We start from the raw sequence: 17,961 nt of genomic DNA, 5'->3' as shown, positions 1-17,961 counted from the left end.
CAACCAAAGAGATTTTTAAGGGAAAGAAGTGGAATGTTATGCAATGGCCAAGTCAATCACCTGACCTAAATCCGATTGAGCATGCATTTCACTTGCTGAAGACAAAACTGAAGGGAAAATGCCCCAAGAACAAGCAGGAACTGAAGACAGTTGCAGTAGAGGCCTGGCAGAGCATCACCGGGGATGAAACCCAGTGTACGCTGATGTCTAATTGATCTCCAAACTTCAGGCTGTAATTGACTGCAAAGGATTTGCAACCAAGTATTAAAAAATGAAAGTTTGATTTATGATTGTTAATCTGTCCCATTACTTTTGGTCCCTTAAAAAGTGTTTTAATTCCTACACCGTTCACCTGGTTTGGATGTAAATACCCTCAAATTAAAGTTGAAAGTCTGCAGTTAAAGCACATCTTGTTCGTTTCATTTCAAATCCATTGTGGTGGTGTATAGAGCCAAAAAGATTAGAATTGTGTCGATGTCCCAATATTTATGGACCTGACTGTATATATATATATATATATATATATATATATATATATATATATATATATATATATATATATATATATGGTTACACTTTATTTCGATAGTCCACTTTAGACATTCTACTGACTATAAGTAACTTTGTAACTACATGTCAACTACATATCAACTAAATCTCAGAAATTTGCAACTACATGTCTACTAACTCTCAGAGTACACTTTTAGGGTAGGTTTAGGGTTAGTGTTAGGGGTAGGTTTAGGCTTAGTATAAGTTGACAATAAGTTGACAAAGAAAGTGTTAGAAGATATTAAGCAGACAGTCTACTAATACTCTACTAACTGCTAGTTGACATGTAGTCACAATGTTACTTACTGCTAGTAGACTGTCTAAAGTGGACTATCAAAATAAAGTGTTACCATATATATATATATATATATATATATATATATATATATATATATATATATATATATATATATATATATATATATATATATATATATACAAAGCCTTTTATACAGATTATACAGATGCAATTATGCATGCATATAATTATGAATTATGCTACATCTGTGAAATCTAACAAAACAGGATTCAAATGTTGAGTATGAACAATTGCAAAAATGATTAACTATAGGAAACATGGCTAATAACCAGAAACCAATACCCATTTACCATTTATTTTTCCCTTTCATGAGCACACACATGTACAGCTCATGCTTTACACGCAAGAATGGTAAATGTCATAGCACACCCACTTCCCCTGGTACTGAGTTGCTCTTCTGAGTAAACTCTATGCAGCTGTCTGTCAGTGGAGCTCAGGTGAGAGTGTATTTACAGCCGCAGGCCTGCGTACGAAGGAAGCTATTGAATGTTGTTCTCAGAACTCTGACTCATATGTGATGTTTTTTAACACACCTGAGGAAAGAGGGGGGTGTGAGAGGAAGATAGAGGAGATACGAGAATAGCGTTTCTTCATTCCTCTGAGGATCCTAAAACAAATGCACCTCTTATGTGACGGCTCAATACCAGCGCTGTGAAGCATAAAGTTTCTTCGAAAAGACACAAATAGTGTAATGCAAAGACTAATCTAATTTAATGTAGGTCCCCGCAGTTTCCTTGCACATGTGAACATAGACGGAGCTGTCAGTTAGCCAGCAGGGGTCAAGACCGATTCTTTTCACTGCTCTGTCCAATAGACCCTATTGGATTTGATGTACAATGGGAGCAGAGCTTTGATCCTAAGGGGGCCAAGCGCACAATCAACCCTTCCTCCCCCCAAAAGCTCTCTTTCTTTTCGCCTTGAACTTCACCCATCACAATGAGCCACAGAACACTATATAAATGAGAAGGACAAAAGAACAGCGCAGTTAAGGAATGAAAAAGAAACTGAAAAGTGGGAAAGAGAGCCACTTTAGTTAGTAGTGATGTCATTGAATGCAAGAATGCACCTGTGAAATTTCCTGTTGCCTCATTCCTGTAGGAATGGAAAAATCACACATGAGATCTCTTTATCTCAGACGCTTCTCCCTGGGGTATCAGGGAAATCAAGTGGAGGTCTCCTGCTGTTTTCTCCTGAGAAAAGGCCCCTAGAAATCTCACATGTATTTAACTTTTTAAGACCATGCTCAGATTTGCCAAAATATAAAAGTGTGATCAAAATCACAGATTGAATTTCTCATGAAATCTTTCCAAGAGCAAATGACCAGGTTGACGCTTTAATTTATAGCTGTATTTTGTTACTGTATGTCTACAGTAATCACACATTTGTGTGCTTTTACATGCCTTTACACTGTATTATATTTCACTGTAAAATGTATGGGTTTTGGATTTAAAAGAAAATAAAGTTTAAATCTCTTGAAATTCCATAACCATGAATTTATTTTTTATTTTATTTTTTTATTTACTGTAATTATTGTAAAATATACAACTAAAATCCCATAATTTTAGTGTGTTTTACAGTAGGAAATAAGGGGCTGACATTGAATCAACTAGAATGAAGTTCTTTGTTCAAGAAGATTTAGAACAGCAGCCATTCAGCAATGTGTTGAGAAAGCCATTTGTGTCAATCTCCTCATTTAATCTGATAGTACTGGAATAAATTGATGTAATGACTTGAAATCTACACGAAATCCCTCTTTTTCCTTGTCCCGCGCAGGGAAATTCCTATAAATCTTACATTAGCAGTGGATGGGAAGGTTGTTAATCTCTGAGGGACCATACGAAGTGATGCTGAACACAAGATGCTTACTGAGTGCCAGCTCTGAGTCTTCAGCCAAAGTGTACCTTCTTTCACTCGTGTTTCTTGTTCTCCCTCCCTTCCTTTGGCGGGATTTCGGAGCTGCAGCTGCCCCTCTCTCTTCCAGTCTCCCAATGCTTCAGTGAGCGTCTATAGAGTGCACAGTGAGCCGGTTGAGTGGGGCATTGTTTCGCCCACCTGGCTCTTTGCCAAAACCTTGCCCAGCTTTTGGTAAGCTTGTCTTGTTCCAACTCCCAACCTTTTCTTCTCTTTCTTCTTCTCCCCTTTTTGGCCTTGCTCCTTTCTTTTTTTCATCCTTATTTTGTCCCCTTCTTTTCAGCCTGGCTCCTTTCTCCTTTCTTCCCCGCAGTGTGGAGCTGGTGAATATTTATTGATGCTGCAGGTATTGTGAATGGATGAATGGATCGAGTACAGGAGAGGAGGGATGTGGGCGACTGTGGGAGAATTCTGAATGAACAATACGCTTCCCTATAAGAATGGAGAAAACACAGTGAGCTACAGATTCGGCCTGCTAGTCTATGCTTGTCTCATTCAAGTCGATTCTCTATTAAGAACCTCTCTTAGTCTTTTTTTTCCCTCCCCTCTCTGTTCTGTCCTTTATAAGCATGATGAAATATGTTCACCCAGGTCATTTCTCCTCAGGGCAATTCTACTGAATGAACTGCGAACAAGTGGATTTTTCCCCCCGACCCCCACTTCACATCCTTGTTCATCACTCAGGGGTACAATAGCTCAACCCGCCACCCCAGGCCTTCTTAAAGAAAAATCTGTCAAACCGCCGTCTTCCAAAGGATTGAAAATGGTTAACCGTTCCATCCTAAACCCCCACAGCTAACTTCACATCTGAGGAAAAAACAGGGGTGTTATCAGGTGTCACAGACAAGATATATTAGGTAAAAAAGACAAAAAGAAGTAGATACAAAAAACCCTTACACAACACTATAGATTAAAACAAAGTTGCTCAATAAAACTCAAGTTTTCTTTCTTGTTTAATTCTTAGAATAGAGTTTGTGTCAAGTGCTCTTCCTTACATTTTTTGTAAGTGATAAAAGGAGATGCAAAGTGATAAATTTAGTTTGAAATGCCAGTAAATCAGATTTTGGTTATTATTGGCAGTGTTCCTGAGAACTCTTGAGTCATACAAGTAATGCAAATGATTGCTCACATAGGTGTAACAGTTCTGAAACTAATGACCACAGAACTAAGAACTGAGTCACTGAAATATATGCATTGTATCACAGCACTCAAATTAACATCAGGTGAATATTACTTAATAGATAACTTATCTGTATATATATATATATATATATATATATATATATATATATATATATATATATATATAATAAACAATTAATGGTGTTTAAAAAACAGTGAGTTAATAAATTAATAAATTGTTGTTGTTGTTGTTAAAATAAATAATTTATAAAAATAATAATTATTGATTCTATTTTTGATTGTTTTGATTTAATATGATTTATTATGTTGTTGTTGATAACACTAATATTTATTTTATAAATAAATTTGATTTATATGATATATTTCATAATACATTTGATATTTATGCTATTTCGCACAACGTCAGAACATTCACATTTTGTATCGGATAAACATATTTAAAAGGAACAAACTTAAATTTAGTTCATAAACTTTTCTTAATTCTAATAGGAACTGTAATTAAAAGTAGCAGTAACGATAATAATGATAAACACATTATTATTAATCAATTAATGTAAAACAATTTTAGAGCATTGCATTGCAAAAGATTGTGGGTTCGAATCCCAGGGAACACGTTAGGTAAAAAATGTTAGCCTGAATGCACTGTAAGTTGCTTTGGATAAAAGCGTCTGCTAAATGCATTAATGCTAAAATGTATAAATATGCTTAATATATGATGTATAAACCTGAAGAGAAACATAAAGCTATAGCTTTCGATATAATACTTTTTATTAACATATACAGCTGCCATTTATATTTTAGAATATAAATATATATTTATATTTCAGCATATTTAGGGGTCTATAAAAACTTTATTGCATTTTATCGCATATCAGCTTCAGAGAAGCATTTAAAATCTCACTGATTTTTTTTCTTTCCTATGTGATGTACATTGTAAGAATATAGTGTCCATGGCAAAGTATTACACTACTTCAATTTGACACAGATGACAAAGAGCAGCACAACGGCTCCTCTCACAGAGTCTGTCTCTTTTCTCGTCTGACTGTTCACCATCCTTGAGCAGGAAATTGTGTTGTTGTCTCTCTCATCCTTTCCATGCCGGTGGTCAAATAGATGTTAGAGCATTACAGTCAGATAGATGAACATATGACAGATGAAACTGTGGAATAATTTGTTTTTAAAAGGTGTGAGTCACTGTCTTGATTTATGAAACTTGTGTTCAATAATATGAATATGATCAAATTCAACTTTTTTTCCAAGAAATCTGCAAGTATGCAGGTGAAGGGGTCATAGGTGACGACTGTCTTGCTGGCCTCTTGGTGTATGTTCTCCATTAGCTGTGCTCGACGGGCCTGGTGTGTGTTTCCTGTCAGCTGATTGCCAACAATCAGTCAACATCAGGCCACAAGGTTGAGAGGAACTCACTAAACCAGAGCATGGAGCAGAAATGTGTGATCAGCAGTTCTCAGTGTGATAGAGGGAACAGCACATTTCTATTTGATGACCAAATGGTTGCTTGAGTTTTCTTTCTGTTTACTGCTAGATCAGATATCACTGTCTGCCATCTCTTTCATTCCATCTCAGGTATCAAGTCAAGTCAAGACAAGACTGCTTTATTGTCAATTCTTCCACATGTCCAGCACATACATACAGAGAATTGAAACTGGGTTAATCTTAGACTCTTGGTGCATACAGATAACACTAACAGTAGAGCATAAAGATACAGAGAGATACAGATTAAATATAAAACACAACTATACAAATAACTATACAACTATACAAATAAGTGCATGTAATATATATATATATATATATATATATATATATATATATATATATATATATATATATATATATATACACACACACACACACACACACACACACACACACAGTTAAATAAATCTTAAATTTTTGACTATACCTTTTTTGCGATAGAAATGCTAGCCTCTATAATTTCTTCAACAAAAACGTGGACCTCACAATCATTACAAAAAAGAATCCTTAGCTGTATTAAAGTAAATGCTTGAGACTATAAAATCATGAACAAATGATTAATAATTCGTTAGTAAAGATGTGTGAATGGGGTGAATTCAGGTCTTTCGGGACACTTTTTGACATTGAGATGACTGCTCATAAAGGTATTAATGATTAGTAAACATTTCTAAACATTTGCAAATGATGAATAGTTTCCCATTTAGATTATGTACTGCAAAAACATGAACAAATAATTAATAGATTATTTTTTGTTAGTCCATTGACAACATTATCTCATATTTCTAGCTATGTGAATATATATTAACTAATAATCATTATATAATGTTTGCTAATGATTTATAAATGAAAGTTATTTTAAAGTGTTTCCAAAATGTTGAAATTTTCTGAAGGTATGTGAGTGGTAACTATCGATGCAAAAAAACAAAACAAAAACAAATTAGAGCAGATCTTGCAGGTCATTTTGTTACCATTTTGCCTCCTGTTTAAAGAAGAATAATAATAAAAAAATACACATTTGAACTGTTATTTTGACATTTGTATGTTTATGCAGTTTTGTGAGCATGTTCATGGGTAACAGCCTCATGATTTGAGGGAGATGTTCTTGCTAAATTGCTAAATGCTAACCTATGGTAACACTTATATCCACTTTTTCTAAGTATAAAAACAGAAAAAGATATGTTTCTGTGTCATTTCTGTGTCATTTTTACCTCGAGAGAACGTACTGGTTTCAGTAAAGGAACGAGATAGGAGTGTGCGCACTCCCCTGACCTAAGGCCATGAGGACATATGTATCCATGTGAGAGAAGAAAGCTCTCTCCCTCACCGAGATCTGGATCTTTACTCCGTCCTTGTTTCAGCAAACTGGCTTGTCATCTATTATTACAGCTGGTTCAGCCCTGAGCACTGCAGAGACTCAACCCTTAACCCCCCAGATCCTCTCCAATGGGGTCATCACCTCCATCCCCTCACCCCGGGGTTATTTGCTGGGACGTTGCGATTAAAGGAAGCTGTTTTGTTCCTGGTCCCTTTTTAAATAAGTTTTCAGGTTTAGTCTTCTGTCATCAGGGCCACTGATGTGCTCTTAGTGAGCTAATTAACAGATCTTCCTGGTCAGGTGACTGGCCAAGTGGCCCATGTGCTGGATTGGGCCGCTCATATGCTTTAGTGTGAATTCTCTCCAAGACATTATGGCCGATGTGAAAATATATTTGATCCCCTCCTTTTACTTTTTTTTTTTACCTCTACTATACATAATTAGTGTGTGCATGTGTGTTTGAAGTCGTGTGTGTGTGTGTAATTACAGACTTCTGGTACTTTAACACCGTGGCCACTCCCTTAAGTGTTTGGCTCATGTTTTAATAGGAAGGAGGGTCATAACAACAATAGGCCATAGATCTGCACTGAGCTCCAACTAAACCAATCATATACACCTGAAATAGAGCATACATGCATTCTGCCAAAACAGAATACTGCGATTACTGCACTAGATCATGTTTTTGAATGAGAACGCCTACATTATATGAAGACCTATACACGTGGTAAGAACGTAAAAGATATTGCACTTATCTAAACAGAAACCTGTAAGGACTCAACAAAGGGTAAAAGCTTCTCAAATTCAAACTGTAGATGTTTAGAGTTTTTCAAGCTGTTGTTTTATGTCTTTCTTTCTCCCTCTATCAGAAGTCAGAGGTCAGAGTGGGATATCTCTATGCTAGCAATCCATGTATTCACATCCGTCTTCATTAACCGTCTGGAACTCCTCAATCTCCTAAAACGTCCATCTCTCTCGCACCCAACAAACAGCATACACTCTCTGCCTGGCTACTGTAAGCTGCAAGCCATCATATCTGCACTATTTAGTTTTTATGAGTCAATATAGATAGCAAATAGTGTGTTAGGGAAAGAGGGTCTACATACCTTTGCATCAACTCACAAAAAACATCTAGTTATGGTTGCTAAAGCTTATACTTATATAGACTACAGACTTTGGCCAGTAAATTGTCCAGCACTGTTTGTGATACAGAAATGAATGATATCTCTAATCCACCCACGTTACTCCATTGCCAAAAAGAACTTCAGGTATATTTTCCAAGTAGCTATACTTTATTAAGTAATATATTAAAATCAATGTACTAGTATACTTGTAAATGTACTATTTCATTAGCTCTTGGGAAATTGGCCACTTTTTAGTTTATAAAAGAATGCTTAGTGTGTAACAGTAATATAATTTTACACTTTAATACACTTATCAGTACACTAATCACTAATGTATAATGTATGAGAATATCCCCAGTGTACGTGATATAAGTACAGTACATAAAAAGTAGACTAAAGTATATACTCTTGTTTTAGTTTGAAAGAAGATGTTACATAGTTGAATAAATGTCTTTTTTGTAAGAGCTAGAACCATGGCAGTGTGTTTAGCATGGGGAAGCACTCACATTTTCTTCAGACAATGTTAAATCTAATTGGCTTAACTGTACTGTGAAGTTGCAGGTAAGTTAAATATAACAGATAGGGAAGGCTGTTTGTCAAACTAAGATAAACACTTAATGAAAGCAGATTGACCAGTATGGGGGTAAACTGATGACAGAAAGATAACAAAGACTGGAAAGAGAGAATGAATGAGAGAACTTGGAGCCATGACTTGGATGAACTCACTGTGAACTGTGCCAGATTTATTTTCTCCAGACTTTCTCTTTCCCACTGGGAGCCAGATTTACACGACTCCTTCTCTGTATGTGTGATTTGAGGGCGAAGCTGCAAAGTCTCGTGGGAGGTAGGTAGAGGGAAAAAGGGATGATGGGGATTTTTTTTTGGGGGGGGGGGGTCTTTTGTTTATGGCTTCAACACAAAGACACTTCGCTCTACCTGTGGCCCTAATTCATCCTCTCACACTCTCTCTGCTGAGCAATCAGTACTAATCACCTCTGCAAACAGACCTGGGTTCCCCCAGAGTAGTAAATGTGTATCTTCTGCTATCATTCATCATTGTATTGTATTCATAAGGAAAGAGGTCACTGGCCTAGGTTGGGGGTAATGAGTGAACACGTTTCAGAGGGTGTGTAGGTCTTGTGTTTATCTCTGGGTTATAGGTGTTGAATGATATTGAAAGACCCTCAACCCCCATGCAGGCCTGTGGTGTGATTGGATAGAAATGGACATGTGCAAGTGTGTGTGTGTGTGTGTGTGTGTGTGCGAGAGAGAGAGAGAGAGAGAGAGAGAGAGAGAGAGAGAGAGAGAGAGAGAGAGAGAGATAATAACTTTTAATGGGGTGCCTACAGTGCAAGCAAGTATCATAAAAAATCTAAACAAAACTAGATTACTTGCATATATCAGTGAATAGTTGTACATTTTGCAACTGAAATCTTCACTGATTATACCATAAGCATCAATCATTTTTAGTTGGCATACTATTCATCCTAAGTATAGTATGCAAGTATTTTAGCATTGGCTTTTTTTTTTTTTTTTTTTTGCTAATATTGCATATAATGTTATTTTTTAAAACATTGTGCAAGATTGGAGTTAATGCATTTTAAACCTTATTTTGAAGAAAATTGTTTACAAATTTGCCCAGACATTCACTAGCCTATTTCCAGTGGTTTTTCCTCGAGTGTGAAAATCCACGCATGCTTTTTATCACCTTGCACAACAGAAGAGTTTGTGTTATCTTTTTAACTTTTTGAACAGAAAAGCTGAATATTTTAAATGTGTTATTCTAAACGGAATTAACCTAAATAAAATAATAAAGCATTTGAAAGTAATGGCTTTGCTAAATGCTAACATGCTAATACAAAAAAATACCCGAGGTGTTAGTTGTGTCAAAATGTTTACTGCAACTTACTATATGTGAAAAGTGCATACATTCACCTTTGAAGTAAATGTTTTATGTGTGAAGTACAATATGCAAATTTGGATACGAACATGTCAATTGTCAGTCTTGAGGCTCGCTATGAATTCTTATGTACAGTATATAGCCATGCTCATGTACAGCACAAAAAGTCAAACACACTTCAAATTACAACACACTGACGTTATTCTGCACACAGACACACTCAAGCACACCTATGCACCCAGGAGAAGTGAAGCGCATAAAAGGGCCAGTGGTTGACAAGAAAAATGTAGTGTAACACCCATTTGAACATAAACATGGGGATCTCCTTACAGAACAGACCGCATCCAGCAGAGCTGGGAAAGGTGGATGAGGTCAGGGGACTTTTCATTGGTGGAAAGAAAGAAAAAAAAAACATTAATTACAATAATTACAACCAAAAGCCTTTTGACTCTCTCATTCAAACAGTGAAAGAGGAAGGTGGGGTTGCTTGTCTCTAGCAGAATGGAGCACACACATATTCATGACACACATTCACAAATACACACACGGCATACACACATGCACAGGCATGCAGATTTATGGACAAGAATTAGCTTGTTGACATACATGACAGCAGTCTCAGATATACACATGTACCATAATACACACAAATACACACCTCACACAGTGGAGAGCAGCAGAATCTAATTTTTAATTTTTCTGTCTTTCTTGAAAGCAAATTTCTTTCATCACTGTGAGCGATGTGGTTAGTGTCAGGGAGCAAGCCTTATGTATGAAGTCTGTGTCTCCATGTCCCCCTTTCTTGCTGTTTGTTTTTCTGTCTTGCTGTGTCATGTCATGGGCTTCAACAAAGCTCAGTACACAGTTTTATCAAGCTCTAATAGATGAATAAATGAATACCAGGTTCCCAAGGGTAAAGTCATTTTAAGACAAAGTCCGATTGAAAATGTTTAAAACAACACTATACAGTAGATGTTTCTGTGATAATGGGTGTTGCAATAGACTGTAAATACTCAAGCTAATGTGCTTTCAGTCTTCTTAAATGCTTCAGTTGTACCTTCAGAGTCTCCCAGTGTCAGTAATTTTATCACTTCAGGCACATCAGTCACATTTATTACTGAATTTATTTTTCTCTCTCTCTCTTTAATTTAATATTTATAATTAATATTAATATTTATCATTTTTAATCTATAATTATTAATGTTATATCTACTGTATTGATAATAATGAAAATATAAAACCCTTCATTTAAATTTCTGAATAAAACAATGTTCTCCAGTTGGACTTCCTGGAAAAAAATTGTGTAACCTGCATGTTTCAGTCAGGATTTAAGCCCCATCATCATTACAATAGCAGTTGTAATAGTAATTTATTTATTTATGTTTTACTACACTTACATTCATTTAAGATTTCACTATACATCTTAAAGTACTTTGGCCTGAGGACCTTGTTGGCCTTTGATGGCTGGGACTTGCCTGATTTACATTTTGTAAATCTGTATGGTCTGAAGGAGGTAAAATTATGGAGAGCCACAAGGCTCCATTTTAAGACCTTTGCTGTTTCCTTTTAGCATGCTCCCTGTAGTTGACATCATTAGGAAACATGGCATACTAAGACAAGAACACACTTTGCATACATGACGTGAATAACTTAATCATGTGTTTATAGCTTTAAGATTATAATGATTATAATTGTTTGCTGGGTTCCCCAATGTAATCCTAAACAAAGCGGTTGAAAATGCAGCATTGTTCTTACCAGACCTAGAGAGTTTGAGCATATCAGCCCTTACTTGTGGGCTTAAAAAAAAAATAATAATAATCATGTATCAGAGTGCTCCACAGTTATTGAAAATCCCTGTTGGCAAAAATGTCATATTTTCAGCACAATGCTGCTTGAACATGAACACATGGCCTGCAAGTGAGACGTGTGGCCTAATATAGATCACAAAGACTAAAACACACCACCCTGCCACATTGTGAGTATGGTGCGGAGTAAACTTGAGTCCATATTTCACTCTGAACCAACCATGAAACTCTACAGATGCTAATTTTGCCCTTTGCTAATGGAACAGTTAATACTGGAGTAGTGAGTGCAAATGGTTATTTGCTTTCTAAATGGATTCCCTTGGGCCTGGGTTTAATTCACAAGATCCCTGGTTAGATAGGAAGGCTGTGTATCACTGTCAATTCACTGTGTCTGTTCTTGAGTTGTGGTTAGATTTACAAGAGTGTTGAAAGTTAAACTCATTACAAGCTGGTTGTTGGCGGGATAATCAACAATCATGGAGCTCAGGTGTCACCTGCTGGACACAACATCAACTGCGTGCTTAAATTCTACAATGACGTTCTCCTTTTTTTCACCATTTTATTGATGGGGTTAAAGAGGACACATGAAACAGGGAGGAAAAGGCAGCACACACTTATCTACAAAGTCACCTACTGTACATGAATCAAAGTGCTAAGCTGCAGTTACTGCATTGTTCATTGTTCATAATATGTTTTGCCATTAAATGTTCCCTGAATTGGATCTGGCATTGAAACCTGAGTATATGGGTCAGGTCACTGTTGTTATTTAAAGGTCTTTGTTTTATAAAGCTGTGCAAATACATTAGTAATGTATTTTTAATGTTTATGTTCACCAGTGGCGGCTCCAGACAATTTTGATTGGGGGGGCAATGGGGGGTCCTGGTCTTTTCAAGGGGGGTCTCATGAAAACCAACAAAAAATACAGTGGACATGGCTAATAACTGCTTATTACTGCTACTCAACAACAAAAACACATTTGCAATGTAAACAAATGACAGGCTACATTTGTTATTCATATCCTTCACACTTCACTTTCATGTCAGGTATATTATAGATTTTTATTGACATTGATATTTTAACATTTATTTCCAGATAGATATTATTGAGTTTACAGGCTAAAGTGGTCTTGCTGTTGTAAACACTGTTGCTATTGTAGAAAAAATATTTGCATCACATTTAAATTATAATTATATTTTAATTCATTTCTGAATTGTTTTTATTTTTATAATGATAATTCAGAGAATGAAAAAATCTGAATAAGCCTTACCAGTGTTGTGATAATTATTTTTACATGTTAAAAATAAATAAGTACTGTAATATAATAAAAGTTTATTCAAATAACATAAAAAAGACCAGACCCCTCCATGCCTGTGAAACTTTTCTCCCTCAAACAGCACGCTAGTGTTACTTCTACACTACAGGCTACACACAGCAATATAAACAACGTATCTGCATGTTCTCACATCACATCGTTCTTGTAAAATAATAATAAGTAAATAAACATCAAAATCACTTCGCTGAGAATGAAATACCACTTACCAGCTGCCACGATGTTGAAAATATCCTCTACTCTAGCAATTAAAAAATGCGCGTGCAGCATGAGGAATCTTCCCGGTTGGATGAGGTCGTAGTCAGGTGAACGGTCATCATGTTGGTCATTTTATTTACGGCTAAATTATTATTAATAAATTGTACTAATATTATGATTGGGCGTGGGCAGGCATTCACAAAAGTTTATGTAATTACAAAAATAATTCGAGGAAATTTTGCTTTGACAAAAGGGCACTTAAGGGGCAAAGGAGCAGGTGCTCAAGTGAACCGGTTCTTTTGGACAATTCGATCAAATAAACCAGTTGAGAAAAAAAATGGTTCACCGGTTCTTTTGCGCTCGATGTAATGCCGTCATTGGCGATGATTGCCCTTCATTCAAGATTTTGGTTTACCCACGCTTATAACATTAGCACAGAATCAGTTCAGAATCAATCACCAAAAGAATCAGTTCGGTTCAGATGCGCTCTGTGTCAGTCTGCTTCAAACTGAATCACGCATGCGCAGTTATCATCAGCTCATCGGTTCTCGAATCGGACACGTCCGACAGAAACGGTTCTCGGTTCAGTGTATGAATAAATGTCGGAATAATTATTATTTATTATTGTTCTGCGTAGTTTGAAGAGAAACATTTTTGGATCTTTATCCCGAATATATATATTTTTTTTTTAATCAGGAAGAGGCTGGGGGGTCAAATGGGGGGTCAAGGCATTTTTTGGCAGGGTCTTGAGACCCCCCAAGACCCCCCCTGGCGCCGCCGGTGATGTTCACAGTTGTTGGCTCTTACTTGTTACAAAGAAAAGTAATGTTCTGCACACATACGGTTGACCTTTATGTTCATATTAAGTAGTTCAGAAGTATAGAGCTCATTTATATTCCATGTTACCCGCTCAGCCCATTTTCCACTCTATTTCTTCTCCCTGTTCTTCTTTGTCTCTCTCGCACCCCGGGCCATTGCAACAGCTGTGGGGCAGATGTGAAAATGGTTGCATATGAGAACAGGTTTGGCATCTATTCCCCCCACCAAAACCACAGTGCAGTGCTTCATCAACCCAGAAACCTTCAGTTTCCCCAATCATGCTGGTTTTCGTTTTACTTGCGGACGATTCTTGGACTAAAGGAAGCTGACAGCAGTCTATGTGTTGTTTTGGCTTGGCCGGGGTGATCAACATCATGTATGTTTATAAATGGTGCATTTTGGAGAGTTAGATTTCCATGAGAAGCAGAAATGAGGTCCCAGAATCTGCCATCTACTGTAGGCTTCTACTTTACTTACGCCTGCTGGGGTAACCGCTAATGCATGTGAATGCAGTTTGAGCATGCTGCATTCGTGGGCAGGTTTCACATTAGACTTTCACATTTGATAAAGAAAAGTAAGAAATGCATGCCCACACAAAAGTCACTGCTAGGGTTGTGTGTCCAAAAACATTGCTGTGGGTTTCTTACTTAGGCAAAAGAGCCCACCGCTAACTTCTATGATATGCTAGTTCCCAGATATGACTCAGATTCTACTGAAATGTGTGATTTTTACACATTTCATCATCTGTTTCCACCAACTTCCACTTTAGAGTGCTTTTTGACCAACTTAATTAGGACTTAAGTAATTTCATGCTTACATCTATTGTCTTTGAAATATGGATGTTTACTGCCAAAAGTACTAAAAAACATGTAATTTATGTTGAAACTTGTGTCATTATTTAAATATATTTTTAATTACACATTTGTAATGATATGGTTATACATACTAGTTAAAATTAAAATCAAGCGATTTACTATGCACTAGCGATTTTTAAAACAATCAATTTTATTTTCTTTAAATCATTGCATCCATACAGTAAAATATTTTATTTTAAGTTTTTAGAAAGTGCACTTTTAAAAGTGCATTAAGAAACACAGTCAGTAAAGCATACTCTCTTAAATTACACTTAAAGGTGCTGTAGGGAACTTTTGTAAAAAAATATTTTTTACATATTTGTTTAACCTGTCATTATGTCCTGACAGTAGAATATGAGAAAGATAATCTGTGAAAAAATCAAAGCTCCTCTGGCTCCTCCCAGTGCTCCTATTGCCCATTTGCAGAAACTCCATCGCTCCCGGTAAAAAATAACCAATCAGAGCTGCGGTCCGTAACTTTGTTTGTGTTCAAAATGTAGAAAAATTTATATAATAAGCGAGTACACCATGAATCCATTTTCCAAACCATGTTTTTAGCTTGTCCTGAATCACTAGGGTGCACCTATAATAAGTGTTTATATTCGGACTATTTTAGATTGCTTCGGGGGTACCGCGGCGGAGTAACCCAGTACCTTTGTGATTCTTCATAGACATAAACAGAGAGAAGTAGTTCCGGCTACGATGTTCTTCCGCAAGACGCAAGCAGTTCTGTTTATTAGTGTCAAAAGTTCCCTACTGCAGCTTTAAGTTGCCTTTTATTTTAATACTATTATTTTTCCTGCAATTATGTTTTTTTTCATAAACAATATTTTAAGTACACTTGAAGTACACATTCAGTACAGTTAAACACATTTGTTTTCACAAGGAAAGGCTAGTTAAAATGTTATTAATATTTTACTAGTACTGTAAGTATGAGTAGTAATAATAGCAATGCCTGTTTTAGAAAGCACAGACAATGACTTATACAGTAACTTTTATCCAAAGCTACTTACAGTCCATTCAGGCTATACATTTTGTTTTACCAGTATGTGTGTTCCCTGGGAATTGAACCCACAACCTTTTGCACTGCTAACACAAAGCACTACCAGTGAGCCACAGGAACACTACGAACAGACCAAAACAAGCATCGGACATGTACGTTTCTCCATCGTTATAAAGACAAGAACATGCATATGTGTCCTCTACACTACAAATCAATGAACAATAGAGCGTGAAGCAGGAAACCATAATTAGTCTTTGATCAAAGTGTCCGTTACCCAATATGAAGCGACACTGGAAAGGGGGTAGCATGTCTGAAGAAAGCTAGAGTGCTCTTTTTCTCTTCCCATTCTTTGACACAGTTGAACAGGGCCAGTTGATGCTAGGGTCATGGCCCCGGCCCCGCTGTGCAACATGTAGCTCCTTTATCAATAAAACAATGGCCGTTTGAATCCATTCTCTGGAACTGTTTTTCCTGGAAGAAAGACTAGTGAATTTGTTTCTTTTCTTGTTTAGAGCTGGGTGGAGGAGGGCTGTGGGATGAGGAGGGTCTTTTTATTTAATTTGAGTCATAGTAGGAAGTAGCATTCAAGAGTGAATACTGTGCACTACAAAAGAGGAAGAATAAAAAAGGGCGAGTGCTTTTTTTTTAAGGCTGACCACAGCTGACAAAAGAAAGGACACAAGAGACAGGACAGAGAGACTGTTTTTGATTCTCGGTAAACATGTCAGTCTGTTCATACTTCTTTTCCTTTCCATGTCAAACATTCTCCTTTATATAAATAGACTACAGGGCACATACTTGAGTTTGTGCTCAGTAAATACATTTAATATAACTTTGTTATCCTTTCGAAGGAAAAAAATACAAATGATTTCTGTACCAACAGCACACGCATTTAAATGAGAACAACAGAAGTTTTGATGGTACATTGAGAGCATAAAATGGGAAAAAGCAGAGCCACAAATATAGATACAACTATCATGTTTTTCCATACAGTAAATATGGTAAATAACAGACTTTGTGATGAATGAAAGGATGAAGCACAGCTGGTTTGGCCTAAGTCATTCATAGAAGATACACGGCAGAGGGAAGGAAGATATTTAAACACAGATTTATTTGGTAATGAAAATATGATCAGGTTTCTATAACAATATAGAAACTTTTCAGAAAACAAATCAATTTAAATTGAAGTTGGTAGAATCTGGCACAAATATGTAATTATGCTTATTTTATTTTTTTTCCATTGATGGTGGTACTAAACACACAAATAACTTTAATATGAATTTAATTTTAATTAATAAATTATATAAAATACTTTGAACCATTTGTGATAACCTGCCCTGCCCTGACATGTGGTTTTGACACGTCTTATGATCTCTGCTGAAGCGGACCTCAAGAATCTGTGCTTGGCTTCCTCTTAAGTCTTACAAGAACATGTAATATAGTAAAACGAAGAGTGAACCTACTGAAGGACAAAGTCTCACACTTACTGTAACAGGCTCAGACCGTGGACAACTAGGTTAACTGTAGAACAAATGAACATAAGGATGCAAACATATAACAATATAGTCAAAATAATAAATTATTATTATAAGATAAATGAATGAGTGACAAATGGTTAAATGATTTATGAATATGTAATATACATTTCTAATATACTGACAAAATAAATATTTAAAAGATCTATTCTCTATATATGTATATGTTTATTTAATCTGCATCATATTACATCAGGCGATGGGAGAACTAAACTCGGGGGTGGGGAAAGAAAAAAGAAAGAAAGAAAGAAAACAGACAACAGAAAACACAAGGGCTTAAAGTTACCATGAAATCCAAATAGACAATTTAGATTTTTTTGAATGGAATATATGCAAATTTTGTCTTTAAATTAAAAATACAGAAATGTGTGTGTCTGTATATATATATATATATATATATATATTTTTTTTTTTTTAATACAGAAATGTGTGTGTGTGTGTGTGTGTGTATACATATATGTATATATATATATATATATATATATATATATATATATATATATATATATATATATATATATATATATATATATATATATATATATGTAATCTTACAATTTTTTAATAATAATAATAATAAGCATTATTCAATTTTTAGTAATGTAGTCTTGATGTCTTGGCAACAAAATTTCTTCTATTCTCTGGTGATGTGTATACTGGCA

At 35.8% G+C, this 17,961-nt stretch overlaps 1 pseudogene; it reads left to right on the top strand.

The window, feature by feature from the left end:
- Positions 1-3,219: 3,219 nt before the first annotated feature.
- The window catches only part of LOC113060284 (pleckstrin homology domain-containing family H member 1-like), a 29,752-nt pseudogene continuing 15,010 nt past the window's right edge, over positions 3,220-17,961 (top strand).

This window comes from Carassius auratus, chromosome 42, assembly GCF_003368295.1.
Source record: "Carassius auratus strain Wakin chromosome 42, ASM336829v1, whole genome shotgun sequence".
In the NCBI taxonomy this organism is placed as follows: Eukaryota; Metazoa; Chordata; class Actinopteri; order Cypriniformes; family Cyprinidae; genus Carassius; species Carassius auratus.
Note: the sequence above shows the minus strand (reverse complement) of the source record. Positions and strands in the feature narration are given on the sequence as shown.